This window comes from Typopeltis vanoorti, chromosome 18 (assembly GCF_054136105.1).
Source record: "Typopeltis vanoorti isolate ZY-2024b chromosome 18, IOZ_Tvanoo_1.0, whole genome shotgun sequence".
NCBI classification, from domain to species: Eukaryota; Metazoa; Arthropoda; class Arachnida; order Uropygi; family Thelyphonidae; genus Typopeltis; species Typopeltis vanoorti.
In genome coordinates this window covers 5,113,185-5,138,901 of record NC_143566.1, presented here as the reverse complement: position 1 = coordinate 5,138,901, position 25,717 = coordinate 5,113,185, and the positions used below count along the sequence as shown (strand labels likewise).

The 25,717-nt window shown below is 36.3% G+C and overlaps 1 protein-coding gene across 4 annotated transcripts in view; it reads right to left on the bottom strand.

Annotated features, from left to right (window-relative positions):
• The window catches only part of LOC150096465 (ankyrin repeat domain-containing protein 49-like), a 192,390-nt gene that overhangs the window by 140,906 nt on the left and 25,767 nt on the right, over positions 1–25,717 (bottom strand). The gene's annotated exons all lie outside the window — the stretch shown is intronic.

Sequence of the window (25,717 nt, the reverse complement as noted above, 5' to 3'; positions counted from 1 at the left end):
TCTCAGGTAGTTATTCCTTAGTAACTGCATAAAATTCATTTCGTTCCTCCCATTTGTCCTCTTCTCCCCTCCAATCAATGTTATCATTGTTGAAATCCCCCATAATATTTACCTGTTCTCCACTCATTGAGTCCATTTGCCTATGCATACTGTCTCCATCATTTATTCCATAGCAGCACCCAACTGTAAATTTTGTACTGCTGACCTCAATCTCACACCAGATAGCCTCAAATGTGCTATTTTCATTATCCTGAAATTGAACAACTTCTATTTTATTTTTCTGCAGTTCATCAGCTATCATCAATAACACTCCCCCCTCCCATTCTTTTCTCTCTGTCTTTCCTGAACACACTACACCCCTCACATTCTATTCCACTAACTATATCATCTTCTGTTAGCCGTGTCTCACTAATGCCAATAACCTGTGGCCAGGAAGAACTAATCAAGGCCAAAAATTCCTCCTCCTTATTCCAAATACTGGCATTAGTGCAGAAGTACCCTAGCCCCCACCCCTATTTTGACGCCTTATACTACCTATACAATTTTGGTTTGTTATCCTTTGTCCTAACTCAGGCATATGATACACATTCTTACACTCAACCATATGATGTCTGCATGTCCACTTAACAGCATCCCCCACCCTTCCTAAAAGCTCTAGTTTCCGTGATTCTGCACATCCACTTTCACTTCATTCAGCAACAATTTTTTCAGTCTCCAAACACCAAATCCATTCAGATGCAAACCATCCTCTTGTGTAAGTCCTTTTGCCCATCAAACCCACTCCACAAACTCAACACCACTCCTCCTGCATATAACCTATGCATAGAGTCATTCGCAATTATGGCCCCCCCTCCTCAACTCTACTCTGTCATACCATGGCAACAGACAAACTATCTTAACTCTCCCACTCTTTTCTTTTGCTACCGCTAGTAATTCTTTCAAGTCCTCTCTCATAGCAAATTTTTCACCTTTTAAATCATTCATTCCAGCCACTACCATCATTTCTTTCACCTTATGCTTCTGTAATCTAATAGCCCCACTTACATTATTAATTTCCGTTTCCAGAAAGCATGATTTTGTCAAACTTAACATGACAATTGATATATTTATAGTTAACTCTTAGGGAGTAAGGTTAAGTGGGTAGAATATGTGCCTTCCATATGCTTGGGATTTTTAGACCATCATTATTGTTAAGATTAGGGTGGTTGAAGCCTGTTCTCACAGGCTTCCTTAAATATACATTCATACTATGTTTTGGTGTCATGTAAACAACTAGTGCTTTTCCAGTCAATTCTATGTAAAGTGTTCAGGGCATGATCAGAAAGGCCAGCTTCACCATAGTTATTATATTTAATGTGTTGTTTATGTTCCTTTTGTCTGATAGCAATTGTGCATCCAGTTTACCCTACATAGCAGTGGTTTTTAACCTTTTCGAAGTCACGGAACACTTTTGATTATAAGAAAAATTTGGGAAACACCAAAAGCAATAGGATCATAAAACTAACAATAAAAATATGCATGGACTTGACTTTTATAAAAATGGAACTTATTTTAATATATGATACTTGAGCTTGTCGGCTTTTGCTGATTTCAGCAATATCAGGTAGAATATGTGATACAGTTACCCTCATCTCTTTGTCTATATTAGTAAGTGTTCCATGCTTTTTAGTTTTTATATTGGTTAATATTGAGAAACTGAGCTCACACAAATATGATGTTGAAAACTGTAACAAAATTTTCAGTGCCCTTGTGGAAAGAGCTGGGTATTCAGCTTGGACAAAACTCCAAAATTCTTCAAGAGTTATTAGTGAATTTCATTTTTAGAGCGATCCACTGACAAGGTAACTGATTGTTGTTCTTCTTGTAATGAAAATTTAATTTAACTTTAATTAAATTATGTGAATTTTCATTACAAGAACTGTGCCAAATGGATTTCGTATTTAGTCATAATTGCGTGTATTTAAGGAAGGAAAGTAACTTGAAATCTTTTCTTCCAATATTGTTAAATTTTCTGTTATAATGGAAATAATTCCCTCGACATTTTTATTATGGAGCGAAGGATACTTCGCTGGCATATCTACTGTATTTTTTTCTGATATGCGGTTTTTCTAAAGAAATACTTTTTTCTGAAAAGCTGACAATTTGTCAGTGGATGTCAAAATATTTTAATTTTTCCCTTGGATACTTGCATTAAAGCTATTTAAGTAGTTAAAACTATCGGCTAAATATGCCATTTTAGCACACCAGATATAATTTCGAAGACATTTTACAAAAGCATCTGTATGTTCATTTTGAAAAAAAGGCCAATAATTCATTCTTAAGTTCTAAAATTCGGAATAGCACTTTATCCCTGTGTAATCATCTTATTTCAGTGTGCAAAAGCAAAGATTCATAGTTGGCTTCCATAAATATGAAAAGTTTTTAAAAAGGCGTGCTTTTAAAGGTAATTTATCATATTTACGACTCATACAACTTGGTCTAGTACAGGTTTTAATATTGCTGGTAATGTTTTTGAAACTAGGGATTCTCTCTGTGCAAAAAACAGTGCGTAGATATAATATTTGGGTTTATTTTAAGTTCAGTGGTAACTGTTTTCGCAATATCATCTGACATAACTTTAATTTTATTTTTTATTTATTGTCCGAATGAGCAATTTTCTCAGTTTCCTTTTTTGCTTCATCGCCAAACATAATGTTTTCTATTTCCCAACATGCTGGTAAAATAAAAGAGGACTCTGCTATAGTATGTGGCTTTAATTTTACAGCAATTAATTCAATTACCTTATTATGATGCAAGTTGTGCCTTATTGGAAATTTTAGCAGTCTTTTCAAAATATTTTTTAACTGTGTCATGTGACATCTTTCACTGGTGGAACACTTGTAACCAGTTCGCAGAACACAAGTGTTCCGGGGAACACTGGTTAAGAACCACTGCTATATAGGGAAGATTACAGGTGCAATAGCTATGGTACTCCAGGGTAGGCCTGGAGTACCATACGATCAACAAAATTCTCTACAAGAGAATTTTGTTGATCGCATTTTGGCTGTAACCATTTTTTTGGAAAGTATTGCTGATAACTTTAAATTCATCTTTAAGCGCTTGTTAATTGGAACAAATCTTCAAAGCCATGTTTTTTAGAGTATTAATGACACCTAGTTTTTGTGTTGGGTGGTGGCAGAAGTTTATGTGTATATATATTGGCCAGTATGTGTCGATTTCTGGTAAACAGTGAAGGAAGACTGCCAGAAGGAAGGCATGTGACAAATGTATCACATGTGTATTACTTATCTACAATCAGGGCCAGCCATCTCGAGGGTGCGGTGGGTGCAATGCACCCAGGCCCCACGATCGAGTGGGCACAGTCGGTACACATTTGTGGAAATTTTTTTTTTCTTTTTTTTCTTCTTCTAATTTTGTTTATAACTAAAGGGATTTCATTGACAGGATTTTAGGGCCCCTGGTAATAATAATATATCTGTGTTTCTCTATTATATTAGGGTTTTTGCTTAACCCTTTTGATGCGTTTATGTAGTGTATAAAAATTAACAAACATGATTTCGTTTTTACCCTAAAATGCCTGATTCATCATTAGTTTTTTTTCAAATCTGTTACACATTTATATCATTTGGCTCGTTATCGAAACCGTTGAAAAAATATTTATTATATTCTTTATATATGGTAAGTATAGAGCAGGGGTGGACAACCCTTAACATGCCTCCCAAACGTGGCACGGTAATGACTTTTTTCCGGCACGCAACCCAGGGCTCATCTTAAAAAATAATTAAATAAAAAAATACATTTCAAACATCTTCGCTGACACATATTTTAACTTGATATAATACAATTTTATTAAGTACAGCTATACCAAATAAAAATGCAATAATTAATTAAACTCTACCAACTATTTCATAATAATAAGTAATAATAAAATTAGAAACAAACATCCTATTTCCAAGCCATCGATATATCTCCGCAATATACTGATGTACAAGTTTTGTTCAGTTCAGTTGTTGCATTATTCGTCAGGCATCCAGATGTGACGTGACTCCTTTACCATCATTTGATATATCTTTTCATGTTTCGTAAAGAACAAATCTATTTTCTAAAGTGTATTTGTATTCGGATTTTATTAAATCATAAGTCATTAAAATATGGATTGGAAGTATTTATTGTCAATTAACATGTTTAACTTATTAGATATAAAAGCAAATTTCGTATACATTGATTTTCGGAAACTAAAGTTTTCAGTTTTTTTCGTAAAATCCTCGCATATATTGCAATTGCTATTTCCTGCCTAGAGAGCAGTTTCCTTGTGTACATCCTACCCAAATAGCACCATCTGCTTTCCCATTATTTCAAGTAAAAATTAGCAGTAATTTACAAGACTTGAGATTCTTAATGAACAATCCTTCACAAATGACTAATAAACAGACAGCCATGGTACTAGGCCAGTAAAGATATGTGCATATGATTGGTGCGGTATTAACAAAAGATCGCACGAGTCAAAGATAAAAGTCAGCAGACAATTTTTGAATTGAAATGCTAATTCTCTTCAACCAAATTCAGCATCTGAAAGTGCCATAACAATATTCACTATATATTTCCTAGCTTTAACGAATTTTAACACTTTCTGTTGATTTTTAGTATTACTCTGCATTTGAGCTGGGGGGACAGACTCCCACACATTTGGTTTTTAGTGTTTGCCAGTGCAGCATATGGTTTTGCTTGAGGCTAAATAGCATAGTTTTGGGGGGAAGGAACATGCGATTCATTAGTTAGGTGCCATTTTTATGCAAGCTGTCTCTAAATTGCACTAACTGTTGAGAAATATATTACACAGACTGCAAATGTTTGTACCTTATTCAGTGATACAATAAAACGACCTGCTTTTATTTGCGTCTGCAGACGTATTGGCTAGTATGGAGGGCGCATGATTTGCCACAGGAAGTGAGTCACTATTGCCATGAGGTGAATATGATTAAACTATTTTTTCTGTGCGAGGTTACGCGAAACTTTTCAGTTTCTTTTTTTTTGCAAAGTAAAATCAGGGGTGCGAGTTATATGCGAGGAACATTTATATTCCAGTAAATATGGAAAGTTATTTTTAAAGCTATGTGAAATGTATTATCAATATTCAGGATTATGAAGTGTTCTCTGCACATGATTAGATCTCAACTACATTAATTTCAACTCAGTTAATAGTGATAGATAAGGGTGAAAGTGATGTACTGAAGTAAACAAACAAAAAAAATAAAGACATTCCTTGAGTGTTTCTAAAATTTTGTAATATTGTAAAAAGTATGTACATATTTAACTTTTTGTTAATTCATGGGATAAAAATAGTTTAATCATGTTCACCTCATGGCAATAGTGACTCACTTCCTGTGGCAAATCATGCGCCCTCCATACTAGCCAATACGTCCGCAGACGCAAATAAAAGCAGGTCGTTTTATTGTATCACTGAATAAGGTACAAACATTTGCAGTCTGTGTAATATATTTCTCAACAGATAGTGCAATTTAGAGACAGCTTGCATAAAAATGGCACCTAACTAATGAATCGCATGTTCCTTCCCCCAAAAACTATGCTATTTAGCCTCAAGCAAAACCATATGCTGCACTGGCAAACACTAAAAACTAAATGTTCATGCCAAGAAAGTATCCCTCTGGGTGTCAAAAAAGGAAATCAGCAGAAAAGAAAAAAGAAGAAATGCAAAATCTCAAAAAGTCAAAAGTAGATTTGTTTTCATGGCTACAAAATAAATCTGACAACGAAATTGCTACGATTTCAGCAGGTTGCGATTCAAACTTCAACTGAAGAAGAAACCTCCAAACAAGCTACACAACTTTTCAACGAAAATATAGAAACTGTGGGATTCGTTGAAAAAGACACGTCTGATTAAACAAATGTTTTGGATACAGCAAATAATGATGGAAACAATAACAATGATGGTGATCAGGTGAATATAAATGATCCAGGTTTGTGACCAAATATTATAACTGATAAATTTAGATTATTTCGTGTTAAAACCGGACCTAAACAACATCATCAAAACGCATTCATTAAGAATGTTGAAGGTAGATCATTTTCTACATCGTACTATTTAAAAAAAATACCAAATGGTGAAACTCAGCTTCGCAGCTGGTTAGTTTACTCAAAAGCTCAAGACTCAGTATTTTGCTTTTATCGTGTATTATTTTCCAAAAGAAGAGGAAAAGATCAATCGACACGATTTATATATGGTTTTAATAAATGGAGAAAACTGTCATCTGTAATTCGAGATCATGAGCTTTCTGTTGGTCACTTTAATTCTTTTATTGCTTGGCAAGAATTATTAAAAAGGCTTAATTTGTGTTCGACTGTTGACAGAACAAATCAAATTAATATAAATAAAGAAATGGAACTTCTAAAATTACTATTCCAAAGAATTGTATATGTAATTCTATTTTTAGCAAGTAATAATCTGTCATTTCGAGGATCCCATGAAACAATAGGAACCTTTTAAGTTTAAAAAAACGGAATTTTTTTAAACTTAAAAAAATTCCGAATAATGGAATTTTTTTAAGTTTAATAGAATTATTAAGTAAATATGATCCTGTGCTAATGGATCAGGTAAACAGAATTAAAAATACGAAAAAAAGAATTGTGCATCATTTGGCGAATAGATTTCAAGAGGAAATTATTGCTGCATTAGGAAATGAAGTCCTTAATAAAATTAAAGATGATATAAAAGCAGCCATATATTACAGTATCCAAATGGATTGTACTCCTGATATTTCTTATAAGGAACACACTTCAATAATTATTAGATATGTAAATTTTGTAGACAAAAAATTAATTATAAATGAGTCATTTATAGGATTTATTGAAGTAATTGATGTGACTGGTGAAGGACTAGCAAATCCACTTTTAAAAAGGATAGGTGAGCTTGATTTAGATATGAATTGTAGAGGGCAAGACGATAACGGTAGGAATATGAAGGGAACATATAAAGGCGTACATTCTAGAATAATTAGTTTAAACCCTCATGCAATTTATGTACCTTGCTTATCACATTCTTTTAATTTGATAATTTGTGATGCTGCTTCCAGTAGTATAAATTGCAAAATATTTTTTGGAATATTGCAACGTTTATACTGCGTATTTTCTGCATCTACAAAAAGGTGGGAAATTACACAAAAGCATTTAAATATTAAGCATAAACCATTATGTGATACCCGATGGGAAGCCAAAGTAGACACAGTCAAAGCAGTGTATACATTTGAACAAACTTATAATGCCTTATAAGAATTTATTGGTGCAATTAATGATAACACAACAGTATCCGAAGGTAGAAGTCTACTAGATTCATTACAAGTAATGCCATTTATTTTAAGCTTATCGGTATGGTTTACAATATTGTCAAAAATTAATAGTATCAACAAACTATTTCAAGCAAAAGCAATTGTTCTTGACTCTGCTTTTAATTTAGTGAATAAAATTAAAAATCCAAAATTTAAGATCAAAATTTAACACATTTTTAGACGACGCAAAAATGATAGCACAAAACTTGAATATTTCCGAAGACTTCCCTGAAAAAAGAATTCGAAAAAGAAAAAGATTATTTTCCGAACTAGCGGAAGATGAAGTTTTACTAAACCCGGTAGAGGAATTTAGATGTCACTTTTTCAACATTGTGATTGATACTGTTATTGTACAAATAGATGAGAGATTTAAAAATATACCCAGTGTTATTTCTTATTTTAAATTAATCACTGATATAAAAACATTAGAAAAAAATGAACTAGAAAACCGCTAAAGGGATTTTGTAAAATATTATAGTAAAGATGTAAATGAAGACTTAATCCAGGAAATTGATTTGTTACGAGAATTGATCTTGGGACAAAAAAATGTAAATAACGCGCAAGACATATTGCAATATATATTAAATAATAGTTATAATGAACTATTCCCAAATGTGTTAACTGTATTGAGAATTTTCTTTACGTTACTATAGCAAGTGCAGAGCATTCTTTTAGCAAATTAAAATTGATAAAGAATTATCCTCGGTGAAGTATGTGCGAAGAACACTTCAATGCATCAAAAAGGATTAGATGAGAACATCAAAAAGGAAATTGCCAAAAATTGTAATTTTTCAGAAATGATTAATGACATAGCAAGAACCTCAAGGGCTCTTGAGTACAGGCATGGCAAACCCAAGATACCAGATGCTGGACCAAGCCTTACTTCATGTAATATACATCTGTTATATTATTCTGTAGACTGGTCCCTCCCCTTCTTTCTTTGCTTCTTTCTCCTCTCCTTGCTCTTTTTCCCTGATGCTATTAGAGTATTTGAGGGCTAGGGGTGAACCTTTCCTATCTTGCTAAGTCATTTCATCTTATGCAGCCACCGAAGGAGACAAGCTAGCCTCAATAGGTGCCGGTCCAAAGTCCAGATAAATGGCGAGGGGTTGATGTCAGGAAGGGCATCCGGTCATAAAACTTCACTGCCAGCTCTAGCTATGATATGAGTCAAAGGGAAAATGATATAAGGGCTAGGGCGTACCACTTAAGTGACACGCAGCCACATCGCCCTACAGCTGCGTAGAGTGGATGAGGGCTACCGCATCAAGGGGGGTGCAGTTAAAGAAGCGAGCCCAGCAGGTGGAGAGGATGCTGCGAGTGGGAACACTGAATGTTGGAAGCATGACTGGAAGGGGAAGAGAGGTGGCAAACATGATGAGGAAGAGGAAGTTGGACATTTTATGTGTGGGAGACAAGGTGCAAGGGGGGAAAGGCAAAGGAACTGGGAGATGGATATAAATTGTTCTACTCTGGAGCAAATAACGAGGGAAGAAATGGTGTAGGAATTGTGGTGTGTGGCAGAATGAAGGGCGAAGTACTGGAAGTGGGTAGAAGGAACGACAGGATCGTGCAAATGAAATTGGGTCTTGGAGAAGAGTGGGTGGTCATATTATGTGTATATGCTCTGCAAGTTGGCTGTATACAGCAGAGGAGAAAGATGAGTTCTGGAACATGTTAGATGAATGAGGAACTGGAAGAAAACGAGATGGTGATTGTCGGAGGAGACTTGAACGGACACATAGGGAGACAGAATAGAGACTGTGAAAGGGTGCATGGTGGCCACGGAGTGGGAATGATGAACCAGGAAGGAGAGAGGGTTGTGGACTTGCAGTAGCATTTGATCTGGCAATTGGGAACTCGTTTTTCTACAAGAGAGAAGAACATTTGATAACATTTAGGAGTGGTAACAACAGTTCACAAATTGACTACATTTTGACAAGAAGAAAACATCTTAAGGTTGAGACAAATTGTAAAGTAATTCCAACAGATCAAGTAGCACAGCAACACCACCAGCAGTTGGTGTTGCTGTGTTGGTGTAGCACAGCAACACCAACTGCTGTGCGCAGACTTTAAAATAAGATCGAAGATAAGAACCTTTGGAAGCCATGGGATGAAGACAATTAAGTGGTTTCACTTAAAAGAAGAGAGTGTGAGGAATCGTTTTAGTGAGAGGGTGTTAGAGAGGATTTTGGGTGGACTGGAAAGTGTACAAGATTGGTGGAAACATAATTCAAAAGTAATCCTGAGCTGTGCAATCGAGGTGATTGGTGAGACATCTGGAAAGATTAGAGAGCAGAAGGAGGGTTGGTGGTGGAATAATAATGTACAAGTGGCAGTAACAGCTAAGAGGAAGGCAAAGCAGAAGTGGGATGAGTCAAGAGTGGAAGAGGACAGAGAGGTGTGCAGAGAGAGAAAGCAAAGAAGCCAAGAGAGTTGTGGCACAGGCGAAGGCCATGGCATATCAAGATCTGTATAATCAATTAGAAACAAAGGAAGGACAGAGAAAAATTTACCAACTAGCAAAATGTAGAAATAAAGCAGCAAAGGACATCTTACATGTGAGGCAGATCAAAGACACTGAAGGAAGAGTATTATGGAGGGATGTGGACATAAGAAACGGATGGAGAATATACTTTGAGGGACTTTTGAATGAGGAAAATGCAAGGACTCACAGAGAAGACAGGCAGCCTTCTGAGGGGATGGTGCAGAACATCAGTAGAGTGGAAGTGATGGAGGCCATGAAGAGAATGAGGAATGGAAAATCGGTGGGCCCCGACAGAATTCTAGTGGAGGCATGGAAGGCACTGGGGGAAGAGGGAATTGACTTGCTGTGGGACCTGTTCATGAAAGTTTGCCAACAGGAAAATATACATGAGGAATGGAGGGAAAGTACTCTTGTCCCCCATCTACAAGGGTAAAGGGGATGCACAAGACTGTAAAAATTACAGAGGAATAAAGTTGATGTCCCACACAATGAAAATCCTAGAAAGGGTTTTGATGGAAGATTGAGGAAGGAGGTGGAGATTGCAAAGGAACAATTTGGCTTCATGCCTGGTAGATCAACAACAGATGCTATCTTTGGGTTGCGGCAGATGATGGAAAAGTTTCAAGAGAAACAACGTGATCTACATCTGGCATTTATTGATCTGGAGAAAGCATACGATAGAGTGCCAAGGCAAGAAGTCTGAGGGAGAAGAAGGTTCTGGAGAAATATGTCAGGTTGGTGTGGGAGATGTACAGAAATGTGAAGATAGGTGTTCGGACCTGTCTGGGACAGACAAAAAGTTTTCAAGTAACAGTTGGCTTGCATTAAGTTCGTTTCTGTTTAATATTGTGATGGAGGTGGTGACGGAGGAGGTGAGAGAAGATGCGCCTTGGACAATGTTGTATGCTGATGACATTGCTGTGTGCAGATTCAAGAGAAGAAGTGAGAACTAAACTGGAAAGATGGAGAAAAGTACTGGAAGAGAGAGGTATGAGACTGAGCAGAAATAAGACAGAGTATATGTGCCAGGAGACAGATCTGGAGCTGGAAGGAAATGTCATCAGGAAGATGAGGGACTTTAGATACTTAGGTTCAACAGTGGAAGAAGATGGAGAAGCTGAGAAGGAAGTGGGATGCAGGATACAAGTGGGTTGGAGGAACTGGAGGGAGATGGCTGGAGTGTTATGCGATAAGAGAGTGCCGATCAATCTGAAAGGCAAAATCTATAGGACAGTAGTGAGGCCAGCTATGACGTATGCTATAGAAACTGTGGCCCTGAGGAAAAATAACATCAGCAGGATGGAAGTAGCAGAGATGAGAATGCTTAGGTGGATATGCAGTGTGACCAGAAAGGATCGTCTGAGAAATGGCTATGTGAAGGGAACAGTGAGAGTTACGAACTTAGGAGTGAAGATACAAGAGGCAAGGTTGAGATGGTGTGGTCATGTGATGAGGAGGGAGGACGAATATGTGGGAAGAAGGGTCATGCAGATGGATGTGCAAGGAAGGAGGAAGCGTGGGCGGCCAAAGAAGAGATGGAGGGAGCTGGTAGAAGAGAACTTGAGGATGAAGAACTTGGATGTGGTGACAGCCCAAGACAGGAGGATGTGGAGGAGACTCATCATCAACAGTGACCCCACTTAAGTGGGAGAAGCTGCAGAAGAAGAAGAAGAAGATTAATGACATAGCAAAAAAAAAAAATTGCATATTTAAATAAATACATATTAAGCAATATTCGTGGAAATTTAGTGTTAATAAAACTAGGCCCCTAAATAGTAAACCTATTTATTTTTTTATGTGCTTAAATTAATTTGTTTTATTACTTTAAACAATAATTGTAAATAGTTTTTGCGCTAGTTGGTGAGCCAGGTTACTTTTGTTTGTGTTAAATATTTATTTATTTTAATTATTTAATACTTTTGTTTTGGGTTCAGTAAACATTATCTTAATGTGTTATATTTCGAATGTGTTTTTTTTTGTTTTCATGTGCCAAAATCATTTGCAGGTAAGAGGTTTTACAATACGTTTATTTTGAATCCTTTAATTTTTACCTTTAAAAAATATTTTAGGACCCCAAACGGTTTCTTGCACCCGGGTCCCTTTATAGAGAAGGCCGGCCCTGTCTACAATACTACTTATTACTTATCGACAAGTGTATTACTTATCTACCATAAGTGATCCAGAATCTTAAATCTAATATAACAATTGTCATGTTAAATTAGGACATCACTGTTACTGTAAGAAAACTATCTATATGAAAGAATGTTTCTCTGATGTTATCTTAAATAGAATATAGGTTTGATGTAGTTTTTAATTAAGTAATTAATTTATTTTTAATTTATTAATTTAATTTTTTTTTTAATATTCTATTTTCACTAGAGGTCATGCCAGTAGAATAACTGTTGATCAAATCATTGTCTCTTACATTGAATTATATTTCACACAGCATACTGTGTGAAATGTAATTCAGCCTGTCTCTGTATTTATGTGTATACTCCAGATAATGACCTTTTATGAAGGTCGAAACATTGGGAAATTAAAATAGTTATTTATAACATAGTTGTAGATTCCATAATTTATCTAAAAAGTAACAAACTGTGAATTTGGTTTATAGGTAGTAGCGAGTTTGTATGTCTTCAAAATTTTTGATAAACGTTCAGAGATGCCTATGATTATGGTATAGGAAGAAATTTTGAACTCAAGAAAATCTACTGTTGAACCCACACTATTTTCAGACATTAAAAATATTTGTTAAGGTTAGGTACCAAAAGATGGTGGTGCTTGTTAGCTATCTCTTCACTGCGTGCCAATTAGATTAGTGATAGACTTGGACAAGCTCTCTCTGATTGGCTACCAATGGAGATTAAACTGCACACTTAGTCTCTAAAAGTTAGATAGGGCTAAAACAGCCTCACCTACTCCCTATATGGGGAATAAAAAGCGTTAGCTGATAGCTGAGCTAAAGGTCACGATTCAGTCATTTCTCTTAAGAACTTACCATTGATGGACTTTGTTCATTCTATTGACAGAAGTTTATGATCCGTTCAATACTAAACAATCTCCTCCTAATCTTTCATTTCCACAACTCAAAGTGCTTAAGCCTTTAAAAATCAAACATAATCTGATTATCCACAAAACAGATAAGGGTAAGGCTGTGATTGTACAAGATAAAGAAAGAATATTACAAGATTTCTATAATGATCCATCACTGTTCTACTTACCAGCCACTCTCTTCTCATCTAACTCTAGGCCAAGTAATAAACTTAATAATCTCACTGACAATATCTCTGGTTGGAATGATGGTTTAAAGAAAACATAAAACCTTTATACACATTCTCCATGATTATATGATCTTCCCAAGATCCACAAACCCAGTATTCCATTAAGGTATGTAGTTGATTGTATTAATTGTTCTACTTATAAATTATCTAAATACACATCAAGTTTATTTTCTACTTTCACAGGAAAATCTTTCACTATATTATGAACATTTTGAACTTTAAAAACAAAATTTGTGATTTTTCTTCATATCAGAGTCCCTCTGATACGATCAGATTAGATATAGTTTGCTCTTCACTAATATTTCTTTGTCAGATACCACTGCTTTTCTCAAGCAAGATTTTCCATCTAATATTTTTTTAAACTTTTTCACTTTGTTACTCATTCTGGATATTATGTTGTTCAAAACTACTATAAACAATTGAAAAAAAGTTTTGAGAAGCTCTCTTTCTCCAACATTTGCTCAACTACTTTATGGAACACTTTGAATGTCTCCTCAGTGATATTTCTCCCAGACCTATGCTTTGGTACAGATATGTGGACATTTTTGCAGTTTATCATTCTTCTCCAGATTTAGAAAATTTTATGTCCAAAATAAATACAGTATAACCAAGAATACCATTCACTTTAGAAAAAAGAAAACAACCAAATGTCCTTTATGGATCTGCTAATTCATTATTAACCAGATAATGGCTACAATTCTGTTTTAGAAGAAAACTCACACAATCAGTTATATTCATGTAGAATTGCACCATCACCCTATTAAAACCTTAATACATCATGCCCATACTTCATGTTCTACAGATGACTTACATCAAGTCAACCTTCTTGTTATAGTTTCAACAAAGCCTTTATTAACAAAGGTTTTCAAGAATTCCTGCCTCTTCTCCACAAGAGGAAACTACTCTTATTCCACTGCCTTATGTGAAAGGAATAAATGACCATACTGTGAATATTTTAAAGCCTCTCAACATCTATATGGCATTTTGTCCTGTCAGAAAAGTCTCCACCTCTCTTTCTCTCTCTTCACCAAAAGCCAAGATTCCTTCACTAAGCTTTCCTGGTGTCTATCTAGAGTCTTTGTTCTTGTGCTTGTGTTATTTTGGACAATCTGGATAATATACATTTTTTCCATCATGAGAAACATAAATTTGACATCAAGTATCTTGAGCCTTAACAATCTGGACATGCCATCTCTACTAGAAACAGTAGAGATGGCAGTCTCTGGATTGAGTGAAATCCTATATAAGAGCTGAGTTTTTAGGAAATAACTTTATAAGGAAACTGATGAAACATTACTTCATTGTCCAAACTTAGAGATATGATGGTCTATGTTATCTACTTCATGGGAGTTAGTACTTTATCAACCCTCTATCCTTTCCTAGATTTTTTTTTTTTTTTTTAAATAATGATCACACAGGTGAAATATCACAAGACCTATAACACAACAATTTTATACCACTTTCAAGCCTCACTTAAAAACTATCTATGCTTAACCACTCCAATAAAGACAAACTTCCTCTCCTATCAGTTCCAGGTAGGCATATACAGAGTTCCTTGTTCTTGCAAGTTGGTCTACTATCAATAGACAGGAAGATCAGCTATCCAAATGGAAGAACATAAAAATACATTAAAGATGCCAAGAATTATATTCTTGGTTTAATCCTTTATCCAAGTGTAAGCAAACAAAGTTTGTACCTGAAGCATTTTCAGGACAGGACAACTCGTATATAAAGGTTAATGACTTCACATCACTTGCCTTGGTATCCTACAATGCAAAGTACATATCCTTATGGACATGTATAATACTATGCATTATGAGAAGGGTCACTACCGAGACCAGTTTCAACCACTGTTGAGGTCTCATCAGTGGGAGCCAAACCCATAGGTGTTACCAAGGTTGAAGTAATGAGGAAGTCATATTTCCATATGCGAGTCTTCACAAGGTGTCACACCTTATTAAATTACTCTGGATTAGAGATAGTTGTTGGAAGTTTTTTCACTTCATTATACTATAAATTAAAGATGCCAAGAAATTATATTCTCAGTTTAATCCTTTATCCAAGTGTAAGCAAACAAAGTTTGTGTCTGAAGTATTTTTGCACCTGAAGCCTCTATATATGAGTTGCCCTGTCCTTAAAAATACTTCAGGTGCAAACTTTGCTTACACTTGGATAAAGGATTAAACCAAGAATATAACACCTTATATTATTTAGCAGAATCTCACTTTTTTTATATAGTCTTCTTAGCCTCAGTAAGCAAAACAATGCCCATGAAAGTTACCTATAGGAAAGGTGTAACACATAAACAAAGTAGCTACAGGAAAGTGACTGAAATGAGTCTGTAAGATAGGAATAACCTATTAAGTGGATCACCCTCTTCTGTATATCATCGTGTATTCTTACAGAGGTTTTAGGTGCACCACTCCAAATGCAAGAATGATATTCCAAGGTTGGTTGGGCCTAAGACTTATAAGAATTAGGATTTGAGAAGGAGAGATGTAATGTTTTGAACAAAAAAGTGTTCCCCTGGTTTGATAATGCAGAATGGAGGAGAAGAGCAGTAATGTGGTTGTTGTCGAAGTCCATTTCAATAAGGAAATACCATGAGTAGGCATATTTAAATAAATTATAATACTGGAATTAATTCACATAAAATATTATTTATTACTATGATTTTCACCTGAGTATTACAGGCATCTTCAGTACAAGGTTGAACAATAACTGATAATTTCAAAAGGTGCCACCTAAGTAGCTGATGCAAGATAACTAAAAAAGGTCATTAAATTTCCTAATGTTAATTTGTGATCGATTGAGAATATAGAAATTCTAATCTCTTCATAATTTAACAATCAAAATTAGAGAGAATGAATAAATACATGTGTTTGTCTCTGAGTATACTGTAGTGTAACCTTGTAAATATATCCAAGTTCTATACTGTAGAGTTTTCCTTGTCTAAGTATGTTAGAATACATCTGAGTAAGTGTGTCAATTATTGTATAATTTACATTAAATTATTGTTAGCAAGTTATCTATAACTGAGTAAGTGTATCAAATATTGTATAGTTTACATTAAATTATGTTGTTAGCAAGTTATCTATGAAACATGCCTTTGTCATCACAATACCAGTGTCAATCAAGGTCAGGGTCCTGTCATCTTTGTTTGAGTTGAGTTGCATATACAACTTTGTCCCACCCTTCAGGTTGGATTGATCAGTCAAGCTTTCAAACCGTTGCAGCATGACTTGCGTAAAGTTTGGAAGTGAGTGTCACCCCCAAAGTCCCGGAGCAGTAATATGAGAAGGAAGGTTCGCCCCGGCGATCGCATACCAACGGTGCAGGAGAGGGGTAAGAGAGAAGGTGGCTGCTATGACGTTTGACCCATGTGAGTAAGGTTTTCAGCGTTATGTGGATATCATAGAGTGCAGGAATCCCCGAGACCAGCAGGAAATAAAAAGATCAAGAGCACCCCCACTCGCTCTCTTTTGTTCCTGGATCGTCTCGCATTGGGATTCTCAAGGTCGTAGGCTGGATGAAGGTGGCAGAGCCTCCACTCCAGAGCTGGTTGGATGATGCATCAGTGGAGACAATACAGCAGAAGTCCCGTAGATCTACAGCTCAGTCGGTCATCCATAGAAGGAGGGGGCCATGTTTTCATCATACAGAGGTCGAGGAGAATTGTCGACAGCCCGGAGAACTATTTGCCACTGTTTCAGTCAAGGAAAGGAAAAGGGGCATTCTACTGAAGAAAGCCAGCTTCCAACAAGTCAACAATGGTGATGACCTCCGAGATAGATAAGTAGAAACTTTTCATTGTTAGTTGTGGATGAAAGGAATTTGTTTAAGTGATCGATTTAAAGAGATAGCATTAATGATAACATGAGACAGGACTGTAGCGATCAGAATCTTGAAAGATAAATTATTGTAGTTTCGTAGCAGTGCTGAGTTATTGTAATGATTAGGAGGATGTGGAGATGTTTCAGAAAAGGTTTTGAAGATTAGCATTGAGGTTTAAATGATAGTACTACTAGAATTTTGTATTAAATTTAATGATAATGCTGGTATCCAAGATAGCTTGTTAGCATTTAGTTTAGAAGTGACTTTTTTGTCACATGTATCTAGCCTTGCAAGAAAATTTATTGGTTAATATCAGTGATAATACTAGGCATGGAATGATTGGGCCCAGTTAGAGTTATTAAAACTCTAACTGGGGCCATGAAAACATGGCCCCTCCTTCTATGGATGACCGACTGAGCTGTAGATCTATGGGACTTCTGCTTTATTGTCTCCACTGATGCATCATCTTAATATATTAACCATTGACTGAAATTGTGTAGTCTTCTAATCCGTATGTATCATATATAATGTTCATTAAACCTTTGTTTTCTTTAATTTATTATTATTATTATTCAGGCCTCCAAAGAGTCAAAAGAATCATCGAGGGAGGTCCTTCCTAAGACATAAAGTCTGTCAAGACTCATCAAGGGGAGGTCCCCCCCTGAGAAACACAAAGTCTATCATACCACTCTTTAAACTCACTGACCGTTCTCGCTCCCACCACTCCATCAGGCAATGCATTCCACGGCTCAACCACCCTCCACACAAAGAAACCACTCCTTACCCTCTTGCTCACAGTTTCGTTTCGTAACTTCCAGGGATGGCCTCTTGTCATCACTCCTTCCTGCTGTTTAACCAAGCGAAAGAGCTCCCAAGTTTCAACCCTGTAACTACCTCTCAACAGTTTAAAAGTCTCGATCATATCACCTCTCCTTCTTCCCACCAAACCCTGCAGTCCACAATCCCTCAGTCGATCCTCATAACTCATATTGTACAGTCACGAAACCATCTTTGTTATCCGCCTCTGTACCCTTTCCACAGTTAATTTATCCCCTTCAAATCCTGGGGACCAAATCTGAGAACAATAGTCTACGTGTGGTTGATAACCCTTTTATCACTGCAGGTCAGTGTCCTTCTCATAATTGCAGCAATCCTCTGTGTTACCTTCACCACCTTTGCAATATGTCCCCTAAATTTAGGTTTCTATCAATCATCAACCCCAGATCTCTTGTCTCCCGTACTTCATCCAGTATAACTCCTCCCATAGAGTATGCAGCATCCCATCGATGTTTCCCAAACCTCAAGACCTTACATTTTGCTGCATTAAACTGACACCCCCATTCATTTGCCCATCTATCTAGCTTATTTAAATCCTCTTGCAGGGATACCACATCTGCACTATTACTAATAATCTCTTCCCAGCTTCGCATCATCCGCAAACAACTGAATATCCCCCTGCAATCCACTGGCTATGTCACTGATATAACGGTTAAACAATATAGGTCCTAGTACTGAGCCCTGTGGGACCCCACTTGTAACCCTCTGCCTCCTGGAAACTGCTCCACCATACACAACTCTCTGATACCTATCAGACAGCCAATCCTGAATCCAGTTGACCAATCTGACATCCAAACCCATGTGCTGCAACTTAAATATCAGCTTATCATGTGGCACCCTGTCAAATGCCTTTGCCAAGTCTAAGAAAATTGCAGTATATGCCTTTCCCTCATCTAATGTTCTTGTAACTTTATTATAAAAGGCTAGCATATTGCTAAAACAAGAGCGTCCTTTCACAAATCCATCTTGATTCTCACAGATAACATTACCCTCATCTGCCCAATGCTGTATACGGTCCCTCACTACTTTCTCCAAGATCTTAACAACTACTGATGACACACAGACTGGCCTATAATTAGACACTTCCAGTCTGTTACCACCCTTATGCAATGGCACTATCTTACCTTCCTTCCATTCCCTGGGCACCTTTGCCAAAGCCAGACTTTCATTGAAAAGCCACTTTAAAGGCACTGTCAATTCCCTAGCACATTCTCTCAAAACTCGTGGTGAAATACCATCCAGTCCCACAGCTTTACTGATATCCAGAGTACCCAGTATCTGAAACACACTCTCCTCCTGTACCTCCAAACCTCGTACCAGTCCTATCCCTCTAGCATTAAAACTGACTCCTCTAGGATGAAATACTCCAATAAAGTGTTCATTGAACAATTCCACTATGTCCTCTGCATCAGTTACTCTATTCCCATTTTTATCCCACAATATCATTCTTCCACAGTCATTTCTCCTCCTATTGGCCACATAGCTAAAAAATTCCCTAGGATTTTCTTTGGATCTTAGGGCCAATCTCCTCTCATATTCCAGTTTCGATTTCCTTACCACACTAGTCACTCTTCTGGCCTGTGTCTTATATTCCTCATGCATCTCTTCACCTGTCTCCTTATATCTCTTCCATAGCCTCTTTTTCGCATGCAATTCCTGTTTAATATTGTTTGTCATCCACTTTACTCCAAATTGCGTCCTCTTCTTCACTCGTGGTATACAACTTACCATTGCTGATAACAAATATTCTTTCACAATTTCCCACGCACTAGTGATATCCCAGCCTTCCAATTCCTTCCTCCATGAAACTTCCCGAAGTTGACGTCTAAGACTATTATAATCACCTGCTTTATAATTCCACATAAGTTCCGATCTCTTTGATACTCCTGCATGTCTATTCATTTTCCAAGTCAACACCATATGGTCACTCTCTCCAACTGGCGGGAGAGATGTCAACTTAGTTATTATCAACTCTTCTGATGCTATAACCAAATCCAAAACTTTTAAACCTCTTGTTCCCTCTGTTACATGTTGCCTAAGACATTTGTCCCTCAAGAATTCTAGAAATTCCATTCCCCTATTGCTACATGCATGTTCCTCTCTCCAATTTATACTACTGAAGTTAAAATCTCCCATAACAATCATTCTTCTTGCACTTGCCAAACTTAGCTGTCTAAACATCTCCTTGTCCCCATCCTCTGTGCTCCTGGGTCTGTAGCAACACCCCGCTAAATATCCTATCTTGCCTACCTCTACTTCACACCATACGATCTCAAAATCATTTGTCTCACTTCCTTCCAAATTCTCCACTCTTAGAGGACATAGGTCATCACTTATCATAAGCAGTACCCCACCACCACGCTTTCCCCTCCTATCCTGATGAAAAATGCTATACCCAGCGACTTCTATTCCTGTTGTTATATCCCCTTCTGTCAACCACATCTCAGTGATCGCAATAATTTTTGGCCAGGCTGATGCTATCTGCGCCACCAATTTCTCTCCCTTATTCCAGATACTCCAGATTATAATTTAATCAAGTTGTCTGTGCGTGTGTAATCTGATGCACTGCTTATAAAAAGATTAATGAGAATTAATCAGCAGGGAATTAAGGAATAAGACCTTGGCCACGCCTGCAGATTTAGGAAATCACTTGAGTTCTTTCCTGAGATCATCTCTGTTTTGTTATAACTTATAAAATTCATTAGTCCTAAGAGGCGCAGTCCCAAAATATAAATATCTTAGAACTTCTTGAGAAGCTGATCTCAGGACTGAGACAAGATTGACTCCTCCTAGAACCAATTCTCTTGTTAACCAGAGGCATCACGTGTTATCAAAAAAGGGTCTTATCAATATCGTTATATAAAAACACAAACATCCGAAAAGGGAAGAAAGGCGATATAATACTAACTTAAAAAAAAAAACTTACATAAAATAAAAAAGAAATAATCAATTAATTAAATAACACACACACACACAATTAAAAAAAGTTAGGAAATATTAGCTGATTTAAAAAGTACTGTCTCCCACAAAGGGGATAGATGTAGACCGTCGGATCTGTTTAAGTTAGGAGAGTGAAGTAAAGTTTCACATATTTCTTTATAAAACCATTCCATGAGGAACCAAATTTTGTTCAGGACTCTTGTCTTGTTTCAATGAGCTCTGTGTCTAGTGTTAATGACATGCTCTGCAAGTCCAAACTTTCAGGTTCAAGGAATTGAATATAAGACTTGTGTTCTTCTAACCAAATAAAAGCAGATCTTCCTGTTTGTATAAAATAAGATAACCCACAGGAGCAAGGAATCTGGTAGATGCCTAGATGATTGAGATGTGGAAGCTTGTCCTTTAGAGAAGTGAGAAGGTGGAGATTTTTCTGATGGAACGAAAGGCAACAAAAATATTTAGTGGTTTTAAAACTTTTGCTATGCATTCACTAATGCCTTGCATATAAGAGAAAAGAATATGAGTTATTTCTTCTGTATTTGAAGAGGTAGAGATATCAACACTGCTCAAAGCTCTTTTGATGAAAGAATTCTTTTAACCATTTGATAAAAAAGTGGAAATAATATGTTGCAATTCTTTCTGTAATAACTCATCTGAAGAACATAAGGCGTGGGTCTGATGAACTAGTGTTTTAATAGTTCCAGCCTTTTGACTGGGATAGTGATGACATTCACCATAGATATAATGGCCTATATGAGTCTTCTTCCTAAAAACTGAGAAATGTAGGTTAGTTACCATCTGGTTGGGGAAGAATTAAAAGCTCTAAAAAAGGCTAGCTGCTTGTTCACTTCTTCCTCTAGGGTGAAATGGATCCTTTTTTTTCCCTTTTTTTTTAAAGGAAAAATAACCAGAATGTATTACAAATGTATTACAAATATGAGCTATTACAGAAAGAATTGCAACATATTATTATTTCCACATTTTTATTTAATGGTTATAAGAATTCTTTCATCAAAAGAGCTTTGAGCAGTTTTGGTATCTCTACCTCTTCAAATACAGAAGAAATAACTCTTACCTATCCCTTATGTGCAAGGCATTAGTGAACACATAGCAAATGTTTTAAAACCACTAAATATTTTTGTTGCCTTACACCCCATCAGAAAAATCTCCACCTTTCTTACTTCTCCAAAGGACAAGCTTCCACATCTCAATCATCCAGGTGTCTACCAGATTCCTTGCCCCTGTGGTAGGTTATCTTATTTCGGACAAACCGGAAGATCTGCTTTTATGCAGCTAGAAGAACACAAGTCTTATATTCAATAGATTGAACCTGAACAGTCTGGACTTGCAGAGCATGCCATCAACACCAGACAGAGTTCATTGGAACAAGACAAAAGTCCTTCACAAAAGTCAGTTCCTCGTGGAACAGCTTTATAAAGAAACATGTGAAACTTTATTTCACTCTCCTAACTTAAACAGATCCGATGGGTCTACGTCTATACCCTTTGTGGGAGATAGGAAAGATTAGTTGATTTAAAAAGTACTAACTTTTTTTTTAATTGTGTGTGTGTGTGTATATATATATATATTATTTAATTAATTAATTATTTATTTTTTATTTTATGTAAGTTTTTTTTTTTTTAGTTAGGAAAGTTAATGACCATTTTTTTTTAGTTATCTTGCATTAGCTACTTAGGTGGTGCCTTTTGGAATCGTCAGTTATTGTTCAACCTTGCACTGAAGATGCCTGTGATACTCAGGCGAATAAATAATATTTTATGTGAATTAATGTCAGTATTATAATTTATTTAAAAAGAGCAGTAATAATGAATGAGATAATAGTGAGGATGTGTAGGAAAAGAAGTATGGAATATGTGAATGCATGGACTATATTTGAGGATATAAAAGTTATATGCAAGAGATTGATTACACTGCATTGGTGGAATATAGCAAGTATGGCCTCATAGGGAAAGTGACTTAAGAAATGAGAGTGTACACTACATTCCAGCAGGTGAAGTATGAGAGGAGTAATAATGGCTATACTAGCAATGCATTGGTTTTTCTGTATGCAATGCTAGGATCATTAGAAATAAAGGGAATTAGTTTGTCGCACTGATTGATTCATCCTCTCCAAAGGTTGTTATTATCAGTGAAACTTGGTTAACTGACAAGGATGTTCTAACAGGAATAAAAATCAGAGAGTATAGCATATTTCAGCAGGATAGGAAGGATAAACGTGGTTGTGGAATGTTACTCATGATTAAGAGATGAATTGTATCCCTCTCAAAGTGGAGAATCATGACGGAGATAGCACTAATGGCTCTGCGAGTATATAGTGTGAGATAGATGTTTATACTACAAGATATTCAGTATGATGTTGCTGGTGATGAAAATGCAAAGCCAGTGATCATTATGGGAGACTTCAACTATAGCAATATAAAATAGACAAAGGAGACAGCATGCAGTAATAGGGTAACTGAATTTTTGGATTTCTTGAAGGACAACTGTCTTAGGAAGCATGTGGTAAAAGAACATGAGAATCAGGAGCTTTAGATTTGGTCATAGCATCAGAGGATCTGATTGTGACTGAGACATCATCCTTCCTTCCCCCCCCCCATCATTGTGAGAGTGATCACATGATCCTGACTTAGAGGATGAAGAGGCATGTGGAAATATCAAAACAGAAAGAATTTATGTGGAATTATAAGGCGGGCAACTATCATAGACTTAGAAACCAGCTTGCAGCAATGCAAAGGATGAAAGAATTTGATCATTAGTGCATGGGAAATACTTAAGAAAAAGCTGTTGACAGTAATGGCAAACTGTATACTGAGTGAAGAAGATAAAGCAATTTAGAGTCAAATGGATGACAAAATGCAGAAGAAAAAGAGATTATGCAAGACATACAAAGAGATTTACAGCTCAGGCTAGGAAAGTGACTAGTATTATAAGGAGAGAAAAATTAAAATATGAGAGGAAATTGATACAATCCAAGGAGAATCACACGGGCTTTTTTTGCTATGTGGAAAGTAGGAGGAAAAAGAATATTGCGAATATGAATCATATGGTTGAACTTATAGCAGGCTATATTTCTAGAAGGATAATGAGTGACGAAGTGTTAGAAGTGATGGAAGAGGATGTATTCTGAATACTGAGTATGCTAAATGTTAATAAGGCAGGGAACCCATAGATGGAGTTTCACCACCATGAAACTGACTGTGCCATTAAGCTTGGCTGTTTAGTGAAAGTCTTGCAATGGGACAGGTTCCTGGAGAGTGAAAGGAGGGTAAGACAGTACCAATGCATAAGGATGGCAGTAGAATGGAGGTATCAAATCATAGGCGTTTGTATTTCTTCTGTAGTTGTTAAAAGTTTAGAGAAATTGGTAAGAGCTTGTATATACAACTGGGTAGATTAGGGCATTTATGCAAGTAACCTGGTTTTCTGATTATGCTGCTCTTAAAAAGCAGCATAATTGAAATAAATATGGTTGCATGAAACTTGCCAGAAAATGAGACATGCTAATACTTTGAGATCCCAATTTACATCCTAGGTTGCTGAAAGATGTCCACAGAGGGTGTCCCAACTAATTAGGACTCTAGTCTTTCAGCAGCAGCCTGGATGAAATGTTAGGCTGCTGACTTATTTAGTGCATGGGAGATACTTAAGAAAAAGCTGTTGATAAGTGTCCTGTTTTGTACATCTGATAATGTCTCTGTAACTGAAATGAAATACTGGAAGCATTAAATACTTTTAATCATTTCCTAGTGCTGTTTCACTCCCTTAAACTTTTATCATAACAATCAAATGCCTTTGAAATATAAAGAGTGACCGAATAGGTTGCTCCAAATCTTTTCATGGCCTGTGTCCAAAGATGTGTAAGGAAATGAAGTCTGATGTAGAATTAAAATGGCAAAATCCATGTTGGTGATAGGTCTCCAGGTAATGAAGAAACTGTTTGTTAACCTTCTCCATCAGACTTGAAAATACTCATGTAAGGGCAATAGGACAATAGTTTGCTGTCCAACTTTTATCTCCCTTTTTAGGTACAGTCTGAATGAAGGCTTGCTTTCATATTGTTATGTAGATGCCAGAAGAATATGGCAGCTTATATAGGAAATACAGGATGGGAACTAATTGTGGAGCACATATTTTAAACACAACTTGAGGAATACCACTGGAACAGGAGTCTTATTAGTATCAAGATTAACAGGAATTTTTCTGATGTCCTTCTGGTGAAAGATCAGAAGAGGCATCTAATGGGCATTTTGTGGTAGTGCAGGAGGTGATGTGCCTTGCTTGTCTAAACAAGAGTCAGAAGAAAGACTGACGTCAAGAAGTCTGCCTTATCCATGGGTAAACTTTCCATAGTACCCTCAGGATATGAGGTGGAAACAAGGAAAGGCAAAAGTTATGCCAAACACATTCGCAAGGAATCAAAAGGCAAACCCATTGCATTTCATTGTTATGAAAAACCTGATTTGGAATTCTTGATAACTTTTTTTTACACCTGTTTTGTATTGTAGTGCAAGCTGAAGATTTGGATTTAAGCCACTAAACATATGTGTTTCATTTTTGTCATGGATTTTATAATTAGAATTTTGCTGATAACTTGGTTACCTTGTTAAAGCTATTGTGGCAGATTTTAGAATATTTCTGTTATTTATATGTTATGCAAATTATTTATAGATTAGTCCATTTCTGCTGAAGATGCCTTTGATGTATACACAAAATTTAAGGCATCTTAAGTTTAAGATTTATGAGTATTTAAGGCAATTCAAGATCAACTGGATGTGAGAGTCAGTCCAAGAAGGAAAAACTGATCTTGAAAGGATATGGGTACATTATCAAAATGTAAGCGTGAGTGAAGTGGGTTGTAGATAGGTTAAACAATAATGTGTATCTTGGTCATCATGAAAGATTAAGATTATTTAATGTGTGTTTTCTGTTTCTTGTATGTGTAGTATTATGGCTACTTACATTATTCCAATTTT